The sequence below is a fragment of the Rhamphochromis longiceps genome, linkage group LG12 (assembly GCF_057381845.1).
Source record: "Rhamphochromis longiceps isolate RC_006_pf linkage group LG12, R_longiceps_female_GT1.1, whole genome shotgun sequence".
Lineage (NCBI taxonomy): Eukaryota > Metazoa > Chordata > Actinopteri > Cichliformes > Cichlidae > Rhamphochromis > Rhamphochromis longiceps.
The window spans coordinates 35,647,419-35,672,052 of record NC_140568.1 but is presented as its reverse complement, the minus strand read 5'-3'; the positions used below and the strand labels follow the sequence as shown (position 1 = coordinate 35,672,052).

General features: G+C 40.7%; 1 protein-coding gene across 4 annotated transcripts in view; it reads left to right on the top strand.

Moving 5' to 3' along the window:
* The first annotated feature begins 10,041 nt into the window (after positions 1–10,041).
* slc20a2 (solute carrier family 20 member 2) overlaps positions 10,042–24,634 on the top strand; it is a 49,748-nt gene continuing 35,155 nt past the window's right edge. Inside the window, exon 1 of one of the 4 annotated variants that reach the window (XM_085426092.1) lies at positions 10,042–10,329. The gene's annotated coding sequence lies outside the window, so the exon portion shown is untranslated. The other 3 variants (XM_085426089.1, XM_085426090.1, XM_085426091.1) reach the window with 3 other exon arrangements.

Genomic DNA, 24,634 nt, shown 5'->3' with positions numbered 1-24,634 from the left:
TTTGGACACAACATAGCCAACTGAATCAACTTTTTGTAATAGCCATCGTCAGTGAAATATGTCCTGTTTTTCCACTAGATGGCAGCAAATATCTGCTATATTAATCTATCTCTTTGTTAAATTATGGCTATGTCAGTTTGGGCTCATACTTCTGTCATAGATCCATAAGCATAGAGGGATCCAAACTTCAAGTACTGGTGTTTATTCAAACACATCAAAACAAACACAAGTGTTCATTTCCAAGTATAGGATTATTTGCAATCGCCATAATGACTATATGGGTTACTTGGTCTGCAGTGAACATGCTTCCTCTGCCCCCAGCATCTGGTCATCTAGCAATTCTGTAAAGTAACAATTTCAGTATTTTTACATCAATGGTATTGGTGTGTTTCTCATTGGCATATGGCAGTGCTACAAATCTTTGTGCGAAGTGACTGTACTAACCGATTCTCATTTCAAGATGTCCTTATGGTACTTGCTACAGTGTAGCGGCTCGAGTTAGGCTGGACCCGTTGGCCAGCTACCCTCAGGGTCATTCCACGGTTGTAGCTCTGATGTCATCAGCAATTCTATTTCTTACTCTTCCTACCCTTCCTCTCCCCCCTCCTCATCTTCCTCTCCCCCCTCCTCGTCTTCCTCTTGCTCCTCCTTGTCGTCCTCTTCATCCTACTTCTTCACCTCCACGTCCTCTTCCTCGGCCTCCTCTACTTCTCACTCTTTCTGCTCCCTCCATTGTACTCCGCACACACAGCTTACCTGTATTATAGTGCTTAGGCTGATTGCAAAGTGAACTAATTATCTAAAAAAGTTTTCACATGTGAAAGTGTGCCAGACAGTTGGAAAATTAGTGTTAATGATAGCCATACATAAGATAAGATAAGATAAGATAAGATAAGATAAGATAAGATAAGATAAGATAAGATAAGACTTTATTGATCCCACAACGGGGAAATTTTTGCGTCACCTCAGCTCAGGTACAGATATATGAAGGAAATACAAAAATACAATTAAGTACAATCAATGAAAAAAAGTAAGATAATACACTATATACAATGGTAGCATACACAGTATGTGATTATGGATATGGTTGGAAATATGGAAGACATAAACTATATAGCTTGGAAGGTCATGGAAGGTCCATTATGCATGAAGTGGTGACCGTGGATGTTCACAGTGTCCAGTGACTTATGACATCGTGATTGAGGAGTTATAGAGTCTAACTGCTGTTGGGATGAATGATCTGCGAAAGCGCTCCTTCCTGCAGCGAGGGTGTTTCAGTCTCTGACTAAAGGAGCTGCTCAGACCACTCACATACTCATGCAGTGGGTGATGTGGGTTGTTCATGATGGATGTCAGCTTTACTAACATCCTCCCCTCACCAACCACCTCCACAGACTCCAGGGGACATCCCAGCACGGAGCTAGACCTCTGCACCAGTTTGTCAATCCTGCTCCTGTCCCTGTCCGTGCATCCACTCCCCCAGCAGGCCACTGCATAGAAAAGGGCAGATGCTACCACAGTGTCATAGAATGTCCTTAGCAGAGTCCTGCAGACTCCGAAGGACCTCAGTCTCCTCAGCAGGTGGAGTCGACTCTGGCCCTTCTTATACAGGACGTCTGTATTTGTTGTCCAGTCCAGTTTCTTGTTGAGGTGAACACCCAGGTACTTATAAGAGTCATGTGTATACTTTTGCTAGGAGTGTGTTGGAAATTTGGTAATTGAGTGTTGTGCAGTGAATTGTGCCTACAGTTTTGCAAAGTGTGTGTTACAAAATTGCAAACTGAGGGCAAAGCAGTTTTTGTGCTTTTAGTTTTGCAAACTCAGTGAGTGGTTTTGCTATAAGTCTGAATAGTTTTAGAGATTGTGCTACAGGAATCACAGTTAGGGTTTAAGCATTCAGAAAAAACTGTAAAATAGCTAAAAATGTAAGAATTAAATTGTCCAATCTGTGTGCAGTACCTGACAGTATGAACATCTAGAACTGATGATAGGTGTCTAGAGTCCATAGTAGTCAAGAAGAAAGCCTCACTGTCTGCTCTTAATCATACATGTTTCCTGGAGAGGACGCTAAGATAAAGGTGCTCATTGTACAGTGTTTGCACATAACTTCAGCACTAAGGGTTTCCCCCCCCCATGCTTTATGCTCCTGTTTACTTTTTTGCAGTATTTATTCAAGACCGTAATTGTCAGCTGTCCTAAAGCACATGTTGGTTTTGCAACATAAACAGCAGAGAAGTGGACGTTTAGCATATGTCAGCGTTTCACATCCATCCATTTTCTTGCGCTTATTCAAGTCAGGGTCATGGTGGGGCTGGAGCCTATCCCAGCTGTCCAGCTGTCATATGTGGGGGAGGGGAATACACCCTGGACGGCACAGCCACTTACATTTTAATTAAGCCAACATGTAACCTGTTGGGTTAGAGTTGGGAATTCGCCTTGTAATCAGAAGGTTGCCGGTTCGAGCCCTGGCTTGGACAGTCTTGGTCATCGTTTCCTTGGGCAAGACACTTCACCTGTTGTGTCAGAGGGCCCGGTGGCGCCAGTGTTCGGCAGCCACGCCTGTCAGTGCGCCCCAGGGTGGCTGTGGCTACAACGTAGCTTGCTATCACCAGTGTGTGAATGGGTGGATGACTGGATGTGTAAAGCGCTATACAAATACAGGCCATTTACATATGTGGGGGAAAGATGGAGTATACAGGGACAATGTAAACAAGAGAGGCAGATTAAAACCTAGGGCCTCCTTGCTGTGATGTGACAGTACTAATTTCCATGACATTTTGCCTTGCTGGAAAAAAAATTACAAATACAATTACATATAAAAATATATATTCAGTGTAACTTTTGACCTTAAATGACCAAATTGGAGTATGGTGGTGGTCTCATGTCAGTTATCCTCATCAAACACACCACAGTAAGAGCAGCTACATTATATACCTTCCTTGCTGCAGGATTGAGACACCACTTCAGCGTTACCAGGACCACAAATGCATAAAACTTCCTGCATACAAAAATACAACACAAAGAATAAATATTTACATACATGTATGATGGATGTGTGCAAATATTTAACATATAATATTCCAGTGATTTTTCACTCAGAACTGTGCTCTTTAGACCAACATTAGGTGACCAATTTTCCAGTCTATAGTCTTGATGCTACTCTTATTTAACATCTTTATATTGGTATCATGTCAGAGGTAACTTTATTATTGTGTTGTTACTCAGACACAAAAAAAAATTATAATCTTTCCAGTGTGTGACCTGACAACACTATGGTAACCATTCAAATAAATGTAGTTCACTTTAGTGCGCATACTACAAATGGATTCAAGCATGTTGGTACTATCATTTATTATTTTTTTTAAGTAACCAAAAGATAGCTTATAACAGTGGTTCCCAAACTTTGCGGTATATTTCACACCTCAAACATTAAGTAAACAATTACGCAAATACAAGTAACCTGCAATAAATTACAGGTAGTAAGAAATAACTGTTTTACGCCATGTCCACACCTACACGGGTATTTTTGAAAACGCAGCTGTTTCGTCCTCCCGTAAACGGCGTTTCGAATCACCGAAAAGGGAGATTTGTTTAAAACTCCTTTTTTGGTTTATGTGTGGACGAGGAATACAGAGTTAATCATGCAAAGTCAAATTTATGTGCCTTTTTTCACGTCAGCTGTGCGCCACGTTATTGTTTACGTGAGATGAATTGCAGAATGGCAGATAGAGACAAAATACTGTTAATCTATCTTCAGGTTTTACATGCTTACATATACACACGCAGTTACAGTTTTTTCTGATTGCTTAAGCACATTTTTTGTAACTATTGGCTAATTTTGCAAAACTCTTCACACAAATAAGAAAACCTGTCACCCAATCATCAAAACATTGTAGTTCTCTTGCAAAAGCAAACACAGCTAGATTAACTCTTCACACCTTCGTAAAAATGGTGTTTCCGTATCAAACAGTACACACAAGCCATCATCTACTAAGCACACAATGCCCCAACTGCACACTGATGGTATGAATACAAAACACATCTGGCCTTTGCTTTCTCTGTGCACAAGGTAGGCTATGTCAGTTTGAGCTCATACTTCTGTCATAGATCCATAAGCATAGAGGGATCCAAACTTCAAGTACTGGTGTTTATTCAAACACATCAAAACAAACACAAGTGTTTATTTCCAAGTATAGGATTATTTGCAATCACCATAATGACTATATAGGTTACTTGGTCTGCAGTGAACATGCTTCCTCTGCCCCCAGCATCTGGTCATCTAGCAATTCTGTAAAGTAACAATTTCAGTATTTTTACATCAATGGTATTGGTGTGTTTCTCATTGGCATATGGCAGTGCTACAAATCTTTGTGCGAAGTGACTGTACTCACCGATTCTCATTTCAAGATGTCCTTATGGTACTTGCTACAGTGTAGCGGCTCGAGTTAGGCTGGACCCGTTGGCCAGCTTCCCTCAGGGTCATTCCACGGTTGATTACATGGTCCACTATTGTAGCTCTGATGTCATCAGCAATTCTATTTCTTACTCTTCCTACCCTTCCTCTCCCCCCTCCTCATCTTCCTCTCCCCCCTCCTCGTCTTCCTCTTGCTCCTCCTTGTCCTTGTCGTCCTCTTCATCCTACTTCTTCACCTCCACGTCCTCTTCCTCGGCCTCCTCTACTTCTCACTCTTTCTGCTCCCTCCATTGTACTCCGCACACACAGCTTACCTGTATTATAGTGCTTAGGCTGATTGCAAAGTGAACTAATTATCTAAAGAAGTTTTCACATGTGAAAGTGTGCCAGACAGTTGGCAAATTAGTGTTAATGATAGCCATACATGTGTATGCTTTTGCTAGGATTGTGTTGGAAATTTGGTAATTGAGTGTTGTGCAGTGAATTGTGCCTACAGTTTTGCAAAGTGTGTGTTACAAAATTGCAAACTGAGTGCAAAGCAGTTTTTGTGCTTTTAGTTTTGCAAACTCAGTGAGTGGTTTTGCTATAAGTCTGAATAGTTTTAGAGATTGTGCTACAGGAATCACAGTTAGGGTTTAAGCATTCAGAAAAAACTGTAATGTCCCTCTATTTACAAAGGCAGAGGCCTCACGGTGTGATTATTTTACATGTAGTTTTTTTTCCCTGTGTAATAATATTCAACATTGCTCATTCAAAAAATGCCTCTCTGTGCAAAATGGGTTTAAAAACATAAACAGCTGTGGGATGCTGTTTGTCTGTGATTTAGACAGAGGGAACAAATCGTGGCAGTATCAGCCTGATCAGGGACGTGCAGAGAGGTTTAAAGGGGCGGGTGCTCAAAGTTAAAAAGGGGCACATTGAACCATGCTGAATAACAACAACACACATTCATCAAGAATCTAATATGGGAAGGGCAGGGCTGTGTTGATCTGAGACTGTAGACATTAAAAAGTCCACAGGAGAGATGGTAGCTGATTAAACAAGTGTCATGAGATAATAACAAAATGCAAAGATTGGTGACAGCGCTTGGAACCATAAGGCAACGAAAAACTGTGACATAAACTCGGCTCTGCCTATGAATCACTCTTTGCTTCTCTTCTTCCTTCCTTCCCATCATTTCATATATCACTCTCCACTTGCTGTCTATCTGAGAACAAGGCACAACTTGCTATTGCAATAAACTATAATCTAATTATCCACACCTAACAACTCTTGCACTTAATCTATAATAAAATGATGACAGAAAAATGTTATAGCCCTGCCTTTAGTAGCCTCATACAGCTCCTGCTGTTTCCTCCTCATGTCCTTACCAGCCATGTCTGCACAATGTTATATCATGAGTAATATTTTTTTAAATCCAGCTAAATAAAACACACACATGCACACACAGTGACATTTTAGACCTTCTTCAGAATACTGTATATACTATGGGCATCCTTACATTATTATTTATTACTAGAGCTACAATAATAAAGCAATGAGGAGGGGGAAGTAATAAATATGAAATAATGTATTTATGATGATTCCATTTGTTTCACTATCCACTCTGTGCAGGGGCAAAGCTTATTACATTTTAAACTGTAGAGATACAATCATTTTACTGCTGTAAAATCCAACTTTTGTCTTATTTAAAATATAAATCTAATATAATCTGCTTCTTAATGTATGTTCTTTAAAATACAGCGTGTGTTTTTTAATATATTATAATTATAATAATTATTATGTGGACATGCATATTAGATCGTTTTTTAGTGAAATATAATCCCTCCAGAAAGGCAGGAAATGCCCAGAAACTTACTTTAAAACTAAATATGTTCCCTAAAACGGTGACAGAGCTACAGACCCATGACAGCCTTACACAGGTAGCCAGCAGCTATGACCAGCACTACTTGTGCAGTTAATAAAAGGACAGGTAATGTTTGTCGCGCTGTTGCACACACAGCACGCTCGTTTGTTTCAGTTAGTCAGTTGCAACAAGACAGCTTACCAACGTGTACGTAATTAAGCTAATACTCCTGTGTGCTACACACTACAGTGTGCGCTGTACACCTACTTACTGGTTTTGTCGCATCAGTCTGTGTCTCTGAGTTAACTTGTGTTTCTCCTACAGCTCCGGACCGCAAAAAATGCGCGTGCTCTTTGTGAGCTCGTTCCCGGCTCGTAACCAGCGCGTTCTGCCGTCGAGGGCGACCATTGGTTAAATGTGATCATGTGACTGATGCAAGCCAGATCCTTTTATTTAGCAAAACTATGATTAATAGTTAAATATTATTGTTGAGGGGCACAGACAGGACTCCGCACGCACACACACATTAAATAAATAAATAAATAAATAAATAAAATTTAAAAGTTGCCTCAACAAAAGGGCACTTTGGACACTCATCAGGAAAGGGGCGGGTACTCAAGCCCCTCTAGCCCCCCCCCCCCCCCCCCCCCCCTCTGCACGTCCCTGAGCCTGATATTATTTGTATCCCACTGTAACTTTACTGTATAAAGAGCTAACATCTCCAAAATGTCAGGAGTAATTAGTCATTACAACAAGTGTTTGTGAACTAAAAATCAAGAATGTCGGACACTGTTTGTCCGTGACTTGAAGAGCCCAGCGCTGCTCCCAACAAAGGGAAAACCAATTATGCAGGGGAGACCTACCTTGGCACTTGTGCAGGTGAAGCCAAAGGGAAGATATGCTTCACCATATTTTCTAGTCTTTGGCTTAGAATGAAGTTGGTTTGGAAACATATTCAGCTATGCTTTATCTCCTGCTTTGCGTTTGTGTGGCCTTCCCGTGCTAGCAGTGTCCAAGCGTTGTTTTTTTTTCCCTTTTCACCCCCGCAATGGTTCTGCGCCCCCCCAGGGGGCGGGCCCCACACTTTGGGAAGTCCTGGCTTATAACAAAAGATAGCTGTATGTATGACGTGCAGTCTTGAGTCACACTGATCAGTATGACTGTTAATATTACGAAAACAGGTTGTTTATTTGGAGAAAACATGAATATTACACAACGCATGACGCATTTTTAGCACAAAGGTTTATGCGAGTGGTGGGAATGAATTCAGACAATGTGGTAAACACCACACCCAACCAAGCCTGCCTGGACATGAGACTTGTGAGAATGTGCACAATATCCAGTGTGACAAACGCTAAGCTGTGGTTTCATCGCTGGCTTTTACGTACATGATCTGTTTGCGAATCCTGAAGTTTGCTATTATATTCTTTTTACTGCAATAACTGAGACTGTTTGGTTGTTAACCAAATATAACTTAAACAAAAAGGTTCAATTATCATATTACTCTGATGTAGACATTATATTTGATATGTGACTGTTAAAAAAAAATAGACAGCACAGCTGACGCACAAGAGGATGACTGCTTTTTATTAGGATGACAAGTTGTGACGTGAACCCAAATGAAGAAAATAACCCCAACATTAAAGTTGCTTTGTTCAAAGGCTCAAGACATGGGTATCATTCACTGGGATGACTCATGTTAAACACAACTTAATCCAATGCATAAAAGAAGTACGAACTCCATTTTAAAAGATAAAATATATTTTAATTGCCCCTAAACTGGGAAATTGCTGTGATTAGATAAAATAAAATAGAATAACTCACTAAAATAAAATATGGTAAAAGAAAGTGGCTTATTAAGAAGAAAAAAGATGGTGTTCCACAAGTTTAAAAAATCTAACTAGAATGTCATAGAATGTTAAAAGAAAAAAAAAATATATAATATAATATAATATAATATAATATAATATAATATAATATATAAATTAATCCATTAATTTCTTTGTCTTCTGTTCAAGGTCATGGTGGGAACACCCTGAGCAGGTCACCAGTCTGTTGCAGGGGTAATGGAGAGAGACAGACATTCATGCCTACAACCAATTTAGAATAGTCAGCTAACCAATCATATGTGTCTTTGGATGGTGGGAGGTAGCTAGAGTATCCAGAAGAAGCCCACTCAGACACAACGAGAGCATGCAGACTCCATACATAAAGGCCCCTGTCTGGAGTCAAACACAGGAGCTTTTTGCTGTAAGGTGACACTGCAAACCACAGTACCACCATATAATAGGGATGCTAGGGATAATAACAAAAATGTTTAAAATTTTACAGTAAAATGTTGGTGAGACATGAGATAACTTGCTTTATCCTATAAAGCACCATCCAGTGCTATGACCTTTTCATCACATTGACCACAATGTTTCATTTATGACAACTGTAATCTGTCTAATCTGATCTAATCTCTATCTTGTGTTGAGTATTATAGTCTATATTGGCAGTAATAAATGGGTGTATGCTAATGTTTAATAGGCATTAAAAAAAAGTGTTATCATTTCCGTGAAGCTGCCCTGAGACCTTATATAATTCAAAGGATGAAAACAGGAAAAGCCCATTTTGTGTGTCCTTAGGAGTATCTATGGGAGGATCTGGCCAGTAAGCTTTGGTTTTGTCTGTCAGGCTGTGGTGTTGTGTAGGTTGTCATAGTTAATATGGGGTTAAGATGAGATGGGTGGAATAATAACGCTGACATAACAAGGTGTGGGTGAAAATGAAGAGAAGGTAGAGTCAGTTGTCCCTTCCCAACAGAGGTTGAATGAAGCAGAAGCATGTTTCAGCAAGAGCCAGCATTTGTATAAATGAAAAGAGAAATTATTTCTCAGATTATGCACACCGCTACTCAGACATCATGGCTACAGGGATTTTGGAAATTCAGAGTGTGATTTTATAAAACCTTGAAGGCACTCTTCAAAGGTATAAACTGGGAAGGTGTGGTGCAAGAGATCAAATTGGGAGGAGTTTCTTTTTTCAATTTTCTAAATATTCAATATATCCATGTGTCTAAGAAATCCCTGAATTGAGGTTTAATTACCCTCCAAACGACCCCCCCCCCCCCTCTCTTCCACCCACTGTTGTTGACTGGCTCGGCCGGTTATGTAACACATTTATGCCTTGCGCACGTGGCTACAGTCATTATAAATGACAATATGTGGACGGATTAAACATTACCATCCACCCCTGAAACCAAACAGCCCGCATTTCACCTCTAAGGCACAGGATAAGAGTGAGGTCAATGAACGCTGTGGCCAATTAATCGATTTTCTACCGAGGAACTCGCACTCATCCGTTCAGTCCCGACCATAAAAACGAATCCAGGGATTGAACAGGACAGTGTGTTTGCTCTTAACTCGATCTGAGGGTACACTCAGTTCAGCGTGACCGGTTGTTGGTTGTGTCATCCTTACCAGGAAAAATGCATTGAACGGGTATTATTCGATGGGCCTCCTGGCATTTATCTCAAGAGGGCAATGAGCAAACACTGATTTAAAGCAAAGTTCATACACTCGTTGAAAATGTTAATTAAAAAAATAAAATAAAAAATGAATGCGATTGGATGATCACTCGGATATCTTCTGAATAAAAAAATTAAACCACATTTAGAGATGCAAATTATGCGCATATTAATCGTATTGTTGTAATTCCCCCTCTCACCCCTCATATGGTACCACCACTAGACTGACCACCACTCTCTCTCTCTCCCTTTCCTTCCCTGTCTCACGTTATTCCCCCTCCTTCATCTAAAAGCTGTCATCCTGAGCGGTACTGAGTCGACGGCTCAATCCCTAAACGCCCGGATGAGAGCGGCAGGCGACATTCAGGGCAACACAGTCGCATGAGTCGACCGACTGGAAGGCAACCAGTCCAGTGGGGGACGACAGCGAGTGCAGGAATCTGAAAATTTTCGACGCAACCCACGAAGATCGCTGTGGGAAAAATTCAGACAGAGACAGAGGCGTGGAGGCGAAGAGGAGCGGCGCGTTCCCCCCTCCTCTTGCGGTGTCCTATTTCGTTGGTAAGTACATTTTGCCCATTAAAAAAAACCGCTGCACATGTGCCTTTTCCTCTTCCACGGGACTCGTGTCTCGTTTCGCCACTTTCCCTGCGCGTTTGTTGTGGTCTGCGTCCCCGCGGGCTGCGTTTAAGGAAGAAGAGGCCTGGTAAGTAGCAATATAGCGGCAAAGAGGCATGTGTGTACATTAAAATGGGCTGCAGCAGCTCACGGGCACGCTACGGTGATTCCGAATTGTACTCCTGTTACGTTGACGGACAGCGCCGTGAACGTCACATTTTACCGTGAGTGGCAACATTTTTGTTTTATTTCTGTGCGCTCGTTCCTGTTGTTGCTGCTGATCGCACGCGACAAAACCAGTGAATGAAGCTACACGTGTGTGTGACTCCACATCTGAGAGTCACCAGCTCTTATTCACTGTCCGCTCTGAACCACCGTAGCCGGCCATGGCTTGAATTTGAGAGCTGCTTTCAGTGCCTAATAAATCATTTAGTTGTTAATCACACGCGCGCATTTCTCTCAGGGCTTTTCGTGAGCAGACCAAACGCTGAGGACAACGGTGGTCTCCACTGGGCATGCGCACTACCGCCCCCTTTGACCTATAATATTAATCAGTTGAGAGTAGTAGTAGTCTGTCCTGCACCTCTCAAAAGTGCATCGGGTCGCTTCTCCGGTTTGTTGACAGAACGATTATTGAGTGGAACTTCAGGCGAGTGAGTCGGGCAGCACAAGCAAATAAAGCAGATCCTGTTATTCACGAGCAGAAATGAATCTGTGATGGCAAGCTCTGTAGCTCAAGGCAAGCCTCATTGTCACCATGATGACTATTTTCCAAAGAGAAATATCACAGGGCTGTGGGAAGAACAACAGAATGAACTGGGCAAAACGCTACAGACTGCTTACTCAGAACAAAAATATCACAGTGTAAAAATACGCCATCACAAAATTACTGAAATGTCACGCAAGTGAAAGTAAGATAGTAAGCAAACATTATGCAAATACTCAGAGGTAGGAGTGCCAAATAAAAAGTCCCTGGTAATATATTTTGGCTAGGCTCGTTTTTTTTTTTTTTTTTTTTGTTTTTTTTTTACGTGAACTATTTTAAGTGTATGTGAAAACAAATACAAGTAAATTTCAAGTACCTTAAGTTGGGCACCAAAGTGTATGCACTTAGCTATTTTCATAGTTAATAAAAAGTGCTGATTGTCATATTCTAGGCAAATCCAGTTGTCCTCTTGTCTTCTTTAACAATATTTCACTACGTTAATGATATCTGTTGCTACTGCTTGCATAGGAAGTGGAAGTCACATATTACTTATGGACCCATGATGCAGTTTTCTAGTTAATCATTAGTCTGCGTGCTATGATAAGCAGTGGTGAGAAAGGGGCAAAAATATCAGGGTCTGTCACTACCTTACGTGTTTTCCATTCTCTGCTTTTTCTCCTATATGGTTTTGGTAATAAAATATTAGAGCAGTGCTTCGCACAGCAGGGGTTATAACCTGGGAGAATAAAATGCTCTGATTGCTGTGTCTATTCTAGCTTTATCGGCATTAAGACAGATATGGAAGTGCAGAATGATAAGATACGCAGATTAATGACCTCCCTGTCTTTCTACACTTTTATCCTGTTTGTAAACAAAAGCACAACCAACCTAAATGTCCCTGGAGTGAGCTAAAGTTATTTATTTATTTATTTATTTATTTATATGTTTTTCTTAACTACAGGGTGGAGAATGCTAACAAATATGGTACAGAGCAGGGAAGGGTGTTAGGTAACGGTTTGGCTTGGTACTTGCTGTTCAGGGCGTTTGCACCCATGTGGTAATAATGAAATGGTAGTAGAATTTGTTTGCTTCTCTTTACACCATCCGGCCATTTTTGTGTCTTGGATTAACTTTTTTAATAACATGAACAGTAGCCAGTCTACCTAAGCTGGACTCACTGGCTTTCACGCAGTTATGCAGGGATTTTAAAACGTAAAGTCCTTACACCTTCGGCTGTGGGTAATCTGCTGCTTTAAAGCAGTCTGATTTACTGACACAGGGAACATTTCAGTTCAACTTCTGTGTTTGAGCGTCAGCTTCTTTTTTTTGTTGTACTTATTTACTTGACAGCTTTGGAGAGAAGAAAACATGTTAGTGTGGTTGGACTTCTTTTGACAAAGCTTTTATTAAAGAGTTCCACCACTATCTAGTCGAGTTAAGGTGCGTTCACGGAAACATTATGGTCCACTGTGTTTATGGTTGACTGTACTTTGACCTGCCTTTTGTGAGTGTAATCTTTTTTGAGAGAAAAAAAAACAATCAAACCAAAATGATTCACACTAAATTGCCAGTTCCGTGGCGACAGGGTGCAACCACAGCCTAGACCACATGCTCAATAGTCTCTCTTCTAATGGTTAACCAAATGCTCCATGACAGACACCGAGCACCTCATATTTAAGCTTTGCAGCTAAACCTTGTTTAGTAGAACTTTTGTGTGGAAATTAGCCATCAGTGGAGGAGGGCGGGGGGTGAGCCGAGTTTTTATGCATGGAAGAGGTATGTGTACATTGCGTAATGTTTTCATGTTCAACAGTACACTGAGTGAGCAGACTGGTTTTCGTGGCTGTACTTTTAAAGTACAGTTTGTCGTTTCTAAGAACTTTTTGCCCTCTGCGACTTTGCTTTTAGTTCCGGTTCAATGTTATTTTCCCCTGAGGCCTCTCGCGATTACACAAAAATATTTTCTGTCAGCAGGCAGGCTACAGCACTTCATATTATAGTCTCTCTTCATGGAGGAGACCTTCATGTGTTTTGATTGAAGGTGTGATAAAACTCTGAGATTTTTTTGTTAGATTGTTTTTTGTTTTGTTTTTTAAAGTAAAAACCAAACCTGATTTAAATTTGGCTGGTTTTCCCTTCAAGGTTCCTTCCATGTCGTAGAAATGCACGTTCAGATTGCTCCTGTTTTGTTAGGATCGCTCACTTGAAGTCCCACTCTGCCCACTTGCAGGGATATTCACAGGATGTGAGTAAACTGTGTCAAAACAACATTTCTAATCATTTCATTTCATTGGGGAAGCTAGGTGCCGTCAAAGGAAGCCAAAGCAGAGGAATTGTGCCAAAAAAAGCCTAATGGTATGTGATAAAGTTAAGGCTGTTTGGACTGAATGTTCTCTGTCCGATGCCTCAGTGCGTCACAGGTTAATCGGTACTGACAGTCCAACCCTGGTGGATACATTCGCAGTAGAAAAAGACTTGTGTGTTCTTTTACCTTGGATACTTTGAGTATCCTTCTACTAATGTTTGGCCACCAACTGGTGACCCAATTCTTGTCACTAATGATGACATTTTATATTAAATTTGGGTCAGAGTGACACAACATTTGAGATTTTGTTTTATGTACATATTTGAGGTCAACAGTGACCCTACAGGGAATGATTTAAGTGTCGTGGCAGCTCTGGTAGTTATGCAGGGCTGCACAAGGAGGCATTGTTGAAGGGGATAAGCACTAAATTTGAATCAAGTGGGGTTTTTAAAAATTTTTAGGTGAAGTCTTATCTTGTTGAAATAGTGACTGCTTTTCAGATGCACAATGATCTTGGTTAATATACAAATTGTGCAGAGTTGTCACTGTTGTGCTGACAGCTTGTTTCAGCTCCAACAGTTACTTTTAAGTGTTCAGAATAGCAAAATCCTCATATTTTACATGTCATTAACAATTACTTTGTGGAAAAACATCTACTAAATAACAATAAATGTCTTAACTGGGACATTTTAAGACTCGTCAGTGTCCTCTGGTTGACAAAATGTCATAAGGAGTGTTTCCAAGAACCTCACCCTATGATTAGCAATATTACAGCTGGAGTACAACTAAAGCAAAATATTTTTTTTGAATTATTAATTAATCTACAGGTTATTTTCCCAAGAAATGTTTTTGCTCATATGTATTGCAGAGGATAGTGAATCAGAATTTTGCAGGGCCTCCAGTGGCACATTGTTAATAGCAGCCTGAAACCAAGCAGTTTTTATTATTTTATGATGATGTCAAAGAAGACAAAGGAAACAACTTTAAATTAAAATTCTTAAACAAATAATCTAACCCCAATTTTTGGGAATTATAATTTCTTATTACTAGAATAAAATAAAGCTGTACCGTGTTAATATTGTATACATTGATGGCAGTTACACACAGCTATCAGAATTCTGAATTATCTCAGATTTAATTTGGATTTTCTTACATAAAAAGACTAAATTAGTTTGACCTTGTCTGTCAACATGACCTGGAATAAAAGACAATGATAGGAAAAGGTGCTCGCCTCCTTTCAGTTATGGCTGCCCACCGTGCAGTCCGGCCCTTCTGCCAGTGGGTGTGTCTGCGTCACTGTGGGCAGAAGGGCAGTTGGCACCGGGGCTGGCAGCTTCACAGTCAGAGAACAGTCTGTCTTTCTGATCAGCCCACCTCGCCCTCCGAGCACAATCACCCTGTTATGTCTGAACCCTCCTTCGCCATGGCAACATCACATGATACCACTGAAAGAGCGAGAATCTTCATGCTGTGTGTGTGTGTGTGTGTGTATGCGTGCGCTACATGCCTGCTTATGCCAGTATTGCTTAATCCATGTTATTGCTGAAAACCTGGTTAAGCATATCATCAATCACGTGTCTTCTTATTTTGTTAGCTAAGGTCACAACATGCATAGGACAGAAGATGACGGAAAGGTTTGCATGCAAGTGTTTTAAGAGGACACAGAGCAAAACACACTTAGGGGAATCTGCTAGCTATCAGTGATAGAGAAAGAAGACAAAAACAGATCGAGCAAACTTCAAATTTGCCTTTTTTTAATTGTTTAATTTAAGCTGTGCCTTAGGGTCAGGGGGCCATTAAAGCTTGGGATAATAACCCAAACCATTTCAGCTCTTGGACTATTTTACAACCATCAGTTCGGTTTTACCTCAGTACTTAACCAGATTTTAACTATCAGGACGCAAAATACTTGAGGCTGCAATTATACGTTTAAATATTTGTGGCTAGTACACATGTATATGTATGCAGCTGGTTTCAGGGAACTTCTGTCTCCTGCCAAGTTTAGAGCCATAATGCTCATCTATCCGCCTTTACTGCTGTCATGTAGACCTTCATTCTTAGAAACCATAAGTTAACCTTAATAGCTCTTAATGCTGAAATTTTTTTTCCGAGAACTCGTAACACGACGATTGTGGTATTTTTGAAGGTTTCCTCGGTCTTCTTCACAAATATCAGCATTTACTGACTCACTTCTTTAATCGTGCTGCCAGCCGTAGGTTTCCTGTTAGTTTTCCTGTTTTGGTTTCTTTAAAGCTGGAATCTCTCGTTTAAATTGTTAAGGCTGGTGCTTACAAGAAGTTATTGCCTCCTGAACCTTTAGATTCTTCCCATGAGAAATGTAAGCCATTCCATCAAACAACAAAACAATTAGCCATATATTACACTCTGGTATTTTACGATAGCTGTATCATCGATAGCTGGTCGAATTTCCCAGAGGAACCCACCCGAGGGATTAATAAAGTTCTATCTTATCTTATCTTATTTTCTCAGTCCTGTTGTGTGCTTTTTTGGCCCCGTTTGTGCACTCCACTCTGCCCATAAGAGCGGTTTTGTAGTCTTTCTGGTGGCCTTCTGTAAGCGGCAGGGTCTGTATCAAAGCGGCGTCACACAGAGCTTCTCTTGTTCGGATGTTGGCCTTGTGTTAACTATGCTAATGGCATAGCATGACAGGCTTACTGCTAAACTGTGAGGCCTTGCGGTTCTATTTATGGAAAGTATGCATTTTTCTCTTCTTTTCGCTCATGTATGTTTCTCAGGAGCACAGTGGGGCTTGCTTGACATTAATGTGAAATCATTTCGCCACTAAGCCCGGAGGCCAGTTTGAAATTTTGGAAAATGTTTGTTGGCACAGCGCTTAGGGAAATCAATTTTTGTTATTTTGGGGTAATGTGTCTGTGACAAATTGGGTAAAATTATTGAGAATTGGCAGATTTATGTTGGTTGCACAATTTTATTTTAAATAATTTATATTTTATTGCAGATTGTATTTGATTTAAACAGGTCACCTCTTATGGTAGCGTATCGCAGTTTTCTCCATTTTACTCTGCTGTGTGGCGAAATGTGTAAGAGGTCTCAGATATGAATGAGAAACGTGTACATGTCCTGGTTATTGCTGTTGTGTCTATAATGTTGCCACTTATTTGTATTTGACTGTACGAATGAGGCAGGGCTCCATGTAAGGTTGAGCAGCTGGCAGACTGGTTACTGCATACGCTCATGTGACACGGCTATTTCTAGCCAAATCATTCCTTCTCCCTGCTGCCTCCAGCAAGTGCAAGAGCAAGTGGTGGATACGTGACACCTCAGGAAGCCGTGAGGTTAGAAGGTGGGGGCAGTCGTCATAGTCCAGTGGTATCTATCCAGAGGCCACTTTGTGGGATGGGGATAAGCTAGGTAGGACATGACTTGATGGCCAATTGAATGTCTTCAGTAGAAGACTGAAGTAAAGGTATGTGGTCGGAACAGGTTGAGACTGTTGCCACAAAGTTGTAATTTGTCAGACAGTGTTTGCACATGTCACTGGGCACGCTGGAAATAAACACATGAATTGTTGGTTGACACACATCCAACGTTCTTGTTGGGAAGATGTAAAGATATAAGGTGATTGATCAGTTCTGCTGCTTACTTAAAAAACCTTTCAGAATCTAAGTCTGTTTGTTGTTCAGTGTCATTTCTCAACTTCAGTGCCACTTGGATAGGTTGTGGTATTGAATGTGATGTCTTAATAGATGCTTCATCATTTCTTTCTTTCTGTGCTAACATTGCTGTCTTTCACAGACAGCAATATTAGATTCAATATTTACATTTAATAGCTGGATTCTCATAAGCTTAGAACTAATCCATTAACAATACATGGGGCATTGGTTTGGAAGCCACCATGTTGCTATCTTGAATACAGTAGCCATGGTAAAGCGCCAAATGAGGCTTTATGTACGTGGCTAGAGACCGGCCACATAAGTAGTACCTTATGAGTTACTATAAATTTAAATCTCAAAAATCAATCTTTCAAACTATATATGACTGTAACATTTGTACAAAAGATTTGTGTTTCTCATTATGTCATTCTCCTCCTCCACTGCTCTCTCTTTTACCTCATGTCCACTTCATTCTATTCTTTCTCACCTCTAGCCTCATTTCCTGAACTGAAGCCAAGGCTCTAATACATGAAAACATGCATAAACATGCTTATTTATTCCCGATATTTTTGTAATTACTTATTGTCAGCAGATAAGATGTGACCCTCCTCTCTCTCGATAGCTGACAGCCAGCTAAACACAAACAGCTGGTTATAAACTAACATCATGCCAGCTAAGGTTAGGGTCAAGTGTCCTAACAATCACACTTTCCCTCTGATAAACAGTTTGATTAGATTCCCAATGAAGATGAAATCAAACGATGTTGAATCAACTTCAGAGAAAGTTTCACTAATGCCAGCTAACAGTAGCTAACAATAGCTAACAGTAGCTAACAATAGCTAACAGTAGCTTAAAGGGGCAAAAAAAGGCAGCTCTTATGGACACAAAAGTTCAGGATAACTTCCACAGTTCACCTTGGTATCATTGTCATCGGACAGAAGTAAACTTCATTGACTCGTATTGGGCTCCTTTCATAAGGTTTTGCAGCCTCCTCCAGCATAAATAGACCTGTACGCCTAGCATATTTACAGCTGAGGTAAACAGCAGACTGACGGTCACACTGAGATGAATGGTGGCCAGAGTTGTTTATTCTAATTATGCACTTGAATTGTAAGATGTTAGAAAATAGAACTCAGTTGATTCCAATCAGTCAACTGACATCTATTAATGATATTTTGCACATTGTACCATTAAGATTTGCTGTCATCTTGTGATTCCCGTTTATGTTTTGCATTTAATTCACGTGATGGTAAATGCAAAATTTCCTGTGTTTGCTCATGCCAAGAACTGGTACAGTATAGAAAACAATGAGAATTTGTGTGAGTTAACTGGAATCTCAAGCTGAATGTTGCAACTCTAGTATTGACAAAAATTATCAACAAATCCCAAATTTTAATCATATTTTTATCCAGTCATTTTACTCAATGATTTGTTCCACGGTAAGCACCAATTTACTGCCATATGCATAATTTTTAAGTCTAAAATAGTACCGAGGGAGTACTGTTGTGATCACATATAATTTCACTGAATCATACCATTAAGCTCTCACAAGCTGAGACTACCTATTACAATGTTAGGTGGCATTTTGTACACTTTACGGACGAATTAATCAGAGTATTCAAACGGAGTGGAGGATATGATTGTTGGTCTAATACAAGTCTGTTATTTTTAATAATGGTTAGTTGTATAATTGGGTCTTCTTTAGATGTGTGACAGAAACAAGAGATAATTTTGGAACAGAGTGTGGGCACAGAATACACTCCTATTGTGAAGTAAACCTGATATCAGTCCAGTAAACCAGCGGTCTCCAACCTTTTTTGCGCCACGGACCGGTTTATGCCCGACAATATTTTCACGGACCGGCCTTTAAGGTGTCGCGGATAAATACAACAAAATAAAACTAGTACCGGTACCGAAAAAAAGAAAAAAGAAGAAACCGAGTTAACAATAAACGATAACAAAATAACGCTGAAAACCGATAAAAACCGTGAAAACCATACATTTCACACCCGAGCCTCAACTCTCGCGGCCCGGTACCAAACGACTCAAGGACCGGTACTGGTCCGAGGCCCGGGGGTTGGGGACCGCTGCAGTAAACTACAGGAGGTTAGGATTAAATGTGATTGAACAACTCGGAGGGTTCCCTATACTGAACAGGTGATGACATCTTCATAATGTTTATCACATTCCAGCCCTGCCCTCGGTATACAGCAAGTAACCGTTATGGCCAGCAGCCTACTAATACTTAGAAGGCTTACCCAGCTCCAGTCTGAACTGTAGTCAACAAACCTGTCTACATAATCTTTACACATAAACACGGCATCTTTCAGAATACTGTATATGATATTAGAAAATGTTTACTAGGTGTCTAGGGCCGTGTATAATCTGTAAAACCTGTAAAACAGAGAGTTTTCACATCTTTAGCTCTAATATAATTTGAACTTGCGCAATAGAATCGTGTCTTATTGAGCTTAAGTTCAGGAGTTTTAAAGTACATTTTGAGCTTAAGAATATTTGATTTTGATAAAAGACAGGGTTATATTTTTTTTCCTAAAAGCTGGTAGGCAACTTTTTAAGGAATAGACCACTGATACAAATGTCTGAATGTCAGAGTTAAACTTGCAAACACATCAAAGCATGGCTGTGAGATCAGCTCCGTTAAAGCCCTCTTTTTGAGTCCTGCTGGCTTTTGGGAGATGTTTGCTTAAACAGTTAATGGGAAATGGGACTTATCAGCACTTTGGCGTTCTTACTTGGACAATTTTATAACCTAATTATATTTGTTCAGTCAAGTGTATAGTCAAGAGGACTTTTGTTTAACTGAAATCCCTGATTCAGAAGCATGGTAAGTTGCCATTGAAGCTAGTAGTTGAAAAACTTACTCAAAGTATTTAAAATTCTCCTACTCAAGAAAACTGAGAGTAGAGGGGGGATGGGGGGGGGGGGGGGGTTGGGGATTTCAGCTTCATTGCACCCCCTACTGGTTGGGCAAGATGATGTTCTGATCTGGAGCCATGGATGGAAAAGTCTTGAAGAAATGAGTTATACCAACAAGATTAGAGGTGACCCAGGCAGAGCTGCCCTCCTCCCCATCCTACCCTCCATCACCGAAACACCAGCAGACCACTTGTCACCAACGGCTTTCCTTCAGCACCAGGCATGCTGTGACAGCATTCACACACAGAGAAAGTAGCGCATGTCACACACAGCCTCCAAGGATGCTGCCCCCAAAAATATCACTCCCTGGAGTGTGCACGGCAGCTGTATCAAAATATTGTGTGAAATATTCTGACAAGGCTGCGCATATCAGGACAGATAAATAATTTGCACATTTGTGTAGAGAATTGTTATCAGTTTTGATTGCAGGTTCTTCATTTAGTCCGAACGCTAGGACACTTGTATTGAGCACCTGGGTGTGACCTTAGCTTGCCCCACAAATGCAAAATTGAACACACCTCCTTAAAGTTGAAAAGTGCATTGTGTCTGTGTGTGGACGCCATGTGCCATGAATGTGCGGTGCAGCTTGAATATGTGATAACACTGGCCACACTGTGTTTACTGTGTAATTTTCAGATTAAGCCATTTGTTCTTTCACAGACGTAGCAACGTAGACCAACATCTCCTGCCATGCAGTGTAGGGCTGGGCGATATATCGAGTTTTTTAAAAATATCGATATATTTTCATACGAGATATAAGATGTGACAATATCGTTTATATCGATATAGTCTATGTTACGTTATAATTATACTTGTGGAGCCGCAGGTTTGCCTCTCTTTCGTCCACTTTTGTCTCTACGCTGCGTTACTCGGCCTCGCCTCTCCTTCACTGAACACAACTCCGCCTCCCCCATAGCTTCACCTGCAGGCAATGACAAGATGAAAGCGGAAAATCTCCGTTAGCGAGTTACCGTGCCTGGGGCTGGACGGCGTCAACGTGTTAGCGAGCTAACCGCGCTAACGAGCTAACCGCGCTAACGACATGCAGCCCGGAGGTGCTGCACGGCCTAAAATCCTTTCATTTTCTCAGAAATCGACAGTGCACCTTATGTATGAATTCTGGTTGTGCTTACTGACCGCGAACCGATTTTATGTGGTACACAGCGCTCAGCAATCTGTCAAAAAATGTTTTAATATGACTTTGCTAAGCTACGGAGTTGCACCGCTTGATGGATTGTCAGAGGACTACGGCTACCGAGGAGGAGCCTCGCGGAGTGATACGTGTTCAGAGACCTGTTCAGAGACGTGGTGCAGCTGTGAAATCTATCTCTTTGTTATTACGCTCAGCATCTATTAGTTTACATTTTGACTGCACAATTGTGAGCTTTTTGTTATGCACAAAAACAACATTGTTTTCTTTTATTTATGGACCATGATTATTTAATAAATGCTGATAATTTATTTTTGAGTAATTTCTTCATGTACATCTACGCTGTATGTAAATAAAAGTGCCCGTGTGACAGCTGGGACACAGTGTGACTAAGAACTCTCTTTTTGTTCTTAACTTATGGCTTAAAAAAATAATAATATCGAGATATATATCTTATATCGCCATCCAGGTAAAAAATATCGAGATATGAATTTTGGGTCATATCGCCCAGCCCTAATGCAGTGCTCTGTTGACAGTCCTGGATTCGTGATTGTGATTTTGTTTATGCACGCATTTGTTCACTGGCAGCGGCCTGCCTGTGGACTGTTCCGTCTCTGTTGTCATCAATCATTCCAGGAGATAAACAGAGTATTTGTAGTTCAGAAACGTCTGAGTCTGGAGCTGCTGTGTCCTCAGCTCCCCTTAACTAAGACAATTGAGATTCAGTGCAGTCACTAATATATCGCCATGGTTTTAGTGAGGATACACTTAATTTATGTATTTTAAAAACAGAAAACGAAAAATTCAGACATAAATAAAGAAAGTTGATTTTGATAAATCTGACTGCAAATTCACGACTGATGATGGACTGACCTTTTTTCTCTAATTTAGCATTTGTTTTCCTGTCTGCAAACTTAAGTTACGTCCTCAGTTAGCTTTTTTCCTCTTAGTTTATAAAAATACAGTTGTTGTTTTTTTTTTAAACCCCTTGATGCGATTAAAGCCTGCTGCTGAAGTTGTCATGTGAAAATCCCCTCCCTGTTGTAAACAGTCTAAGTACCATTACTGCAACTCATTCTTAGGACAAAGACATTACCCATGGCTAATGCTAACTACACATTGTTGAGCATTACTCTCAGTTTTCAGAATAACAGCAATGGGGTAATACACCAATTCACTGACTTGCAGATGTAATCTGTCAGGCCTCGTGCCTTTTCTTCGATTGTGTGTAAGCCGTGTACGCTTGGGTCGACATGTAGTTAATTACACTGTGTGGCTGTACATGCATCTATGCAGAGGCCTGGCATTCCTGTAAAGTGGTGCCAAAGTACAGGACCCCACGTACCCCTGCCACCGCTACGTCTGTCACTACGTGCGCGCAGCAGCAGGCCTAATCAAAGCACTTCTGTAATAGTGTTAGCTGTGTCATGTGCTGGAAGCCAGGATTAAGAGCAAGAGGGCACGGCCACTAGATGCAGCTTAGGAGGAGCCATTCTCTTTCATTCTCTTTTTGCTCTGTCTCTCTCTCTCTGGCTTTGTCTTATACTTACGTTTAACCTCACATGCGGTGGCTGCAGCCATCCAAGGTCACTGAAGTGTGTTATACTACAAATACTATAGATTTAATGTGAAACAAAACAAAGCGCTTTCATAATCCTTTTGCTAAAAAAAAAAGTACCCACAGCTTAAAGTATCTGCACATACACGTACTGTTTATGTATCCAATAGTGTCCTCCTTTAACCTTTCTACCACACACTGTTCCACTGGCGGGACACTAGCACCACATAGAACGTTCCCGAACAGCTAGCACTACCAAAAACATCACAAATAGGAGCATGTTAGGTGAATCATTTTGTTGTGCTTGTGTTCTACACATATGTTCTCATACTTTTTATTAGGATACAGAGAAAGTAAGAGAAATTCAAACATAAACGGTAAACAAAATTGGAGGGAAAAATCATTCTCCCCTCCCAAGCAAAGAGCTTTATAGTGAATATTGTTCTGGATCCTGTGGCACTCAGGACCACGAAATCCTATGTCAGCATTTGCTTAAAAGGCCTCATATTTGTCTTTTCGCATTACATAACAATCCCAGAGGTTTTAGATCTCCACTTTGGAGACCATTTGAAGTTTCATGGGTCACTTGGCAGCTTTAGTGTAGACAAAATACTGAGGCGACAACATGCTTTATTCCCACTGGTGTAAACATGGACCAAAACATAATTTAATCATGTTGGTATGTCTCATTTTTCACTGGACTCTTTCGCCATTTTTGCCCTACATTTCCAGCACTCACTTATACCGGCACCCACTTTGTCCCAGTAACACAGTTTAATACCACAGAACATGCCAGCAGTAGATTACCAGTCTCAGCGGTCAAGAAAAAAGTAGGTAGGCTGGAGGTCCTGGCAGTGCTATGTGAGTACAGAGCCAGATCAAAATTGTTCTGCTTCCACATCTAAAAAGAGGAGAGGGTGGCAGGGGGTCGGCACAGGAGTGAAGAAGGAAGCAAGGACAGGGCTGAAGGGGATTTGTTTTTTTGCTTTTGGGTACCTATGCTGATTCGTGGAAAAGAACTGGAGCTGTTCGGACAAAACTAAGTACGGAAGGGAGGGAGCAAGGAGGGGAAAACGGAGAAAGGGTCAGGGGTAAGATGACTCCTACACTGAGGAACATGGACACAGATGGCAGAAAGTGAAAAAAGCCAGACTGCAGCCTCAAAAAAGGCCCCAAATAGTTGGTAGGTACCAAGCCTAATTGTGTCAGTCACATGATATGAGGGCTTGCCTGAATAACTGGCCCTCTTATTGTTAGTAATAAATTGTTGGCTCTTTTTTTTTCCTTCTTTGTGGCACTGTTTGATTGGTCTACTAAGATCCCACTTGTGTGCATGGGTTATTCTCAGAGGTGACTAATAGTTTCTGCTTGCCTAAAAGCATTATTCTGAGCACTCCATCCTTTGTGAGCTGCTATTTTAGCCTTGGTGGTTTTTGTGCATTGGGTACATGGGTTATTGTGTGTGTCCTTGGCTTTAAAGTCCCAAATTTATGAACTTCAAGTATAGAAAGTATAATTATTGAAGTTATTGTGACGTTTTCTAGTTTTTTTTTTTTATGCATTCAGTCAGTATTTCCTTTAAATACACTGATTTTATTGATCTAAGTTAATTTCCTTATTTGGATGCCTTAGAAACCTCAACAAGGGCGAGCAGTGTTAGGTTCTGTGCAGTGTGTCTGGCTGTTATTTAAAACAGTCATACAGACGCTTAAATAGGGATGAGTCGCTTTACTTGGTTTGCCATTTCTCAGTAAGGGTGTCAAACCCATGCATAGTCTCCACTGAAACCAGAGAGAGCTGACCTTAAGAGTATTTAAACCTAAGCCTTACACAACATTGAAAGCCACAGGGGGGCTCAATTGTTTGCTCTTGCACCAGAGCTCGGTTTAGCATTGATAAAGGCTTGGATATTTGTTAGGTGCATGAGAATGTCATTTTAAAACTGTTTCGAAGATAA